Raw genomic sequence first — 6000 nt, 5'->3', positions numbered from 1 at the left:
TGTAATGATACCACAATGTAATGTAACGTAGATGAAATTATATCTAAATAAAATTGTCTAAGAATTAATGTTGTGTACTTATCGAATTTATTTATTCAATACGTCATTTTTATTTGAATTAATGTTGTGTACTTATTATAATTCACTTATTCGATACACAATATTTATTCGAATTCACGCTATCGCAATATTTATTCTAATTTTATTCAAATTTATTTTATTGACTTTATTCTTCTAATTTATTTATTTTACTTTATTAGAAAAAATATATTGCGTTAATTAAGTCACACTGCGTGACTTAACTAACGCACCATATAATCTGTGCGTGACTTGAGTCACGCACGTTATAATCTCTGCGCAAGTTAACTTGCGTAAGTTGGCCGGTTCTAAAAACTGAAGCACAAACGTTTCTTGGACGGTAGTCAATGGTCTTCAATGGTTTTTGCACGTTTTCCTTAAGATCTGACCACGTTTTTGGACCTCATTAAGTGCTATATACCTTATACCACCTATAAAAACCCTCACATACTTCCTCTTTTCCTCACATTTTCTCATCTCACTCTCCCCCCCTCTTTCTCTTCTTCTTGTTCTTCTTCTTTGTTTCTTATTAGTTTCTAGGGTGGTTATACCGCTTTAGGTATATACCAGTGGCTTTTGGGGGAAGTAGTGGTCGGTCCAGTCGGGAAAAGGGCATCTTGATGTCGTTTTCCCCAGGGCTGATCACTATTTTCCCCAAGAGCTATTTGGCATATACCGAAGAGGGTATCAAATAAGTTTTTACCTCAAGAGGGCATAAAAAAAAAAAGATGTAAAAATCAGTCTTATTTGCGCGACTTAACTCATGTATTGCGTGACTTAAGTCACGCATAAATACAACGTGCGTTAGTTAAGTCACGCTGCGTGACTTAACTTGCGCAAGGGCATTTTTGATACGCTTGCAGGGTGCGAGCAAATAGTGCTGGGTGGAGAGCAAAACTCAAAGTTGTTTTTAAGCCTCTAAACTTGTTGGGCCAAACCTGCATTTTCCATGTCCAGAAGCATGTCTCGCTCTCACTCTCACATAATCCAATTTGTATATATAGCCGCCGTATGATCAATAACACTCGATTGCCTTCTACTATCTTTAGTTCTAACCCTTAGAAAGAAAAAGAAAATATAAGGCAAAGTAAAATGGTGAACCAAATACCAAATTATATCCTCTTCTTGATGCTGGTTCTTTCTGTAGTAGGTAATCCTCGTGTTTACCATATTCAACTTTTTTTTTTTTTTTTGCTAACCATATTGGTTATAAGCACCAATCCATAACTAATCCCTTCTAAGAAAATTATACGACTATTTTTGTGAGGTGTCTCATTTCTATCTATATTTTTTTTTTCATTTGAAAGGATCGAATCCAACATGAATCCAAGTTTACTTTCACTCAAATCAACTTGACGTTAGTTCTAAAAATAATAAATTTGATCGACAAATGGATTTATTTTTTCTTTTTCTATTTAATTTTTTTTTTTATCTTATGATAATTTACTTATTTGGAGAACAGGTAAAGTGAAAGTGAAAGGAGAAACGTGCACACAATATTTTAGGCCTTTTGTTGACACACCAAGTTGTGACAATTATTGTAAAGGGCAGTGGAGTGATGGAAATGGGATTTGTGACTCAGGACTATGCATTTGTAAGTTCCCTTGTGGAGGGAAGCCAGGTAAATATCAAATAATAAGGAAATGCAGTGTTTCAACTGGTTTTTGCAATGACGGTGAATCTGCTTGCAATTCAGAATGTGGTAATCGATACTATGCAGGAATAGGGTATTGTGATGGTAGTATTTACCCACAAATTTCTGTGTGTACCTGCCTATATGTTTGTTAATTCATTCATTTATTTGTCTCATGAGATCATCGATATATTTGAGTACATCACCTATTTTGATTTTTTTTTTTTTATGCAAACCAAACCACCTATTTTGAATTAAGAAATATTTCATGATCAATGAGAATTTTTTTTGCTGATCTTTATGTTCAGAGTGCTTATTATATGCAATTTGTATTTACCCTTGATTTTAAGTTATACTTTTTTTTAGCTTTTATTATATTTTTGCATCAAAAATAAAACTTTGACTAAATTTGATTTCGATCCCCAATCAACTATCTATCTATACACGACCGTGGAAATGAATTGAATATTCACCCTAATGAAGTGTGATAATTACAGTGAAATTGAATCAAATTTTTATGAAAAATGCAATTGAGAAAGGAAACAAATTAAATCAAATTCCGTGATTTTCTACACAACAGAATATTTGAGCATTTAAAATTGTCAACTGTGTCTTGAAAAATCCTTGATGCTATTTTTCTAGAGAAATAGCATTTGTGTTAATGTATTATTTATAAGTTTGTTAAAATAGTTTATGAAAAAATATTTATGAATATACAATTTTCGTTAGTTACATCTTATGAATCAACATTAAAGCTTAATTATTTGCATAAGCTCTTTTTCATGAACACAAAATAAGTTCAATCCAAACAAGCATGTATCAAATGATTTTAGATTTATTTTAAAGTTATAGAAGATCCATATGATATTCAACTTTTAATCCAATGACCAAAGTTAGAAAATTTGTAGACGTTATTTAGTGGTATAACATTGATGAAATATTATATCGGTGTAATTTGATTCTTCTTCATACATATATATATATATATATTTTGCTTACATTTGTCCAAAATAAATATTGTTAACTTAGACCAACATATAATATATATTAAAGTTGCACCTACAATTGGACATTAATCCACACTTGTTCCCTCAGAAAAAATAATACACACTTGTTATTATTCAAGCAAATTTTTTTTTGGTACAATTTATTCAAACAATATTATTTTTTTTGATTGTAAAGAGGGTCAACGGCCCAAAGGAAACAAATTACAAATTGATCATACGAGGTTTCAGAACCCCCATTTGATCAGCTACTAACAAATGTCTTAATTGAGTCGGACAAGACTCATAAATCATCAAAGTAGATCCCATACTACAACCAATATTAGCCAATGCATCTGCACAAGTGTTTGCTTCATGGTAAGAGTGTTGAACTTTCACCTCCCACGCCATTTGAAGTAATCTCCTTATCTTTTGAACAAGACTACGACTAATAGGATTAACATCTTCTTCATCCAATAAAGTCTTTCCCACAATCAAAGAATCAACATTTAATTCAACCAATATGAACCCCAATCTTCTTGCATACCGAAGACCTTCATAAACTCCCCACAATTCCGTGACATACGCACTACAAATCCCGACATACTTAGAAAAACCGCCAAGCCATTCACCCTCACTCCCCCGTATGATACCTCCACAACCCGCTCTTCCATCTTCTTTTCGTGCTCCATCAGTTTTGATTTTAACCCACCCCGCCGGGGGGGCACTTCCAGCTCACTATTGTCATAACTTCTGGAGTTTCTTGAATGATCTTTGTGGCTTTATCAGCAGCATGATAGGCGCTAGTATAACTCATGACAGCAGCCTTCCCATTCAATGGCCTTTTAAAGTTATCAATATATTTTTCCTTATTCTTCCAATTCCATAAGGTGTGACACCCTACTGCCCATAAGTCATTCCAATCAATATCATAGTTCCAAATTACCTTACTGTGCATATTATAATTAATACAATGCAACAGATCCCCCTCAAAAAAATCATTCCTAGCGCCATTATGCACTACACTCATCCATAATGCCATGGCTTTAGCACAGTCCCTTAACACATGCAACTCATCTTCAATAGTATTTGCACAGACATCACACATAGGACTCCCAATTCCCATCTTGCTTTTTCTATAATTTGTCAACAATCTATTATGACAAAAGGTCCACATAAAACATCTCACTCTCTTTGGAACTTTTAATTTCCAAATTCTCTTCCAATCCACAATAGGTGCTGCATCAGTAAAATTACATAACCTGTGGTATGCAGCCGCTACTGAAAATATACCATGTCTATCACCAGGCCAATTTAGAGTATCTTCACCATTAGCCAAATCCGGAGTTGTAATTGCTTGAATTTTCTGCAGAACACTCGCGGGTAACCAATGTTCAAGCATACTCCAATTCCAATCGCCGTCTGCATCTGTTAAGTCTGCAACCTTCGCACCAATTAGCTCCTGAGGAATATTCAAACAAATTTTAAACATAAGAAAACAGTTTAATGTAAAAATAGCGACTTTTTAGACCAACATAGAAACACTTGTTATTTTTACGATAGCAACTTTTTATTGTAGCAATATTTGTAATTTATTTCTTTCGCAAAAAAATAGAAAACAGTTTAATGTTGAAATAGTTCTGGTACTTATCTAATATAGGAACAATACCTCTTATTTTTTTCTATTTAAAGGAATGCCATTCTATGTTCTATGGCACCCCTTTTTTTTTATTACAGGTTTAGAGAGTTTTAGAGAATATTATGAGCTTTTGAGTTCTTCTTTGTAAGCTTTCTTCAATCTTTCATCAATCTAATACAATATCAATAGGTTACATTTCTCTTTTTCTTTGATCGGTTTAGTTCGTCTTTGCTGCGTTTTGACCTTCTTTTTTCTTTGTTTATGCTATGATTTATTCATGTTTCAATTTATTGATACTTCGTTTTATGGAAAGATGAGCCTCTCTTTTATTTATGTTTAAGTTTTCTACATTTTATTATTATTTAACCTCTTTAATAACAAACATTAGTTTGTCGACTCTCCAACTTTTCTTTTAGCCTCTGTATGCTAATTTTTATCTGCTTCCGACTCGCTTTTGGTATCAAAGCCTTTGAGGTATTCAATTTCAAAATAAATAAAAAATGCTTAAAATTGTTTGCCATCTGGAAAAAAAATTCTTTGAATCTAAATTTTTAACATCCTTTGTAAAATATCATTTGCTGACTTACAATCAATACAAGCTAAAAACTTTTCGTTAACTAAATCAGATTGAAATTTTCAAATAGATAAAACAAAAGGTAAAACTTCTTTTTAAACCGTGGAATATTATTGTTGTGAAGGATTCCAATGTTTGCAAGTATAAGCAATAATTTATTCTTTACCAGAGATTTTTTGTTTAATTTTGCCACCATATCCAATATCAGAAACATAAGTTTCAACGATTTTAAATGCTTGTGAAATAGGAAGATAAAGGCAAGGCGGATCTTTAACTTGGCCTTTTTATAGTTTTGACAACATTTGTATGGACGTCAGTCCAATGAGGAGGATCCTTTCTAAGCATATCATGGAGGGTTTTGATAATATTACTAAGTAGGGGAAAACAATTAGAAAGATAATTTAGGCATCCTAAAAATCCATGTCATTGTGTTTTGTCAATGATTTGGTTAAGAAATTTATCAGTAAACTCAATTGCCTAATGAATAGGGACAATGGTTGCCTAGTGGATGTTATGACCAAGAAATCTAATCTTTGTTTGAAAGAGATTGATTTTTGTTTTAGAAACAGCAAGACCATTTCTTTCGATTGTGGATATGGAAGTATCAATATGCTTAAATCCTTGTCCAGAGATTTGGAGAAGACTAACACATCATTAATATAGACTATTGTAAATTTTGAAAATGGATTAAAGATTTCATTCATTGTTCTCTGGAATTCCGAAGAAGCATTTTTAGCCCAAAAGGCATAATAATCCATTCGTACTGTCCAAAAGGAATAGTAAAAATTGTTTTTGTAGGGATCCTCTTGTTTGATTCGGATTTGCCAAAATCCAGATTTTATATCATATTTAGAGAATATTTTTGCATCATTTAAGCGATTAAGGAGGTCTTTCTTGTTAGGGATAGGGTAACAAATCCAACTTAAGGTTTGGTTAAAAGGTTTATAATTAAGAACTAAGCGAGGAACACCTCTTTCAATTTCAGCTTGTTTGTTAACGTAAAAGGCTGAACAGACCAAGGACTCTTGCTTTTCCTAATAAATCCTTTTAATAAGAGATCTTTGATTTCTTTTTGACAAATTTGAAGAAGTTC

Source organism: Medicago sativa, chromosome 2 (genome assembly GCF_051527215.1).
Source record: "Medicago sativa cultivar Bolivia chromosome 2, Bolivia_mono, whole genome shotgun sequence".
Taxonomy (NCBI): Eukaryota; Viridiplantae; Streptophyta; class Magnoliopsida; order Fabales; family Fabaceae; genus Medicago; species Medicago sativa.
Note: the sequence above shows the minus strand (reverse complement) of the source record.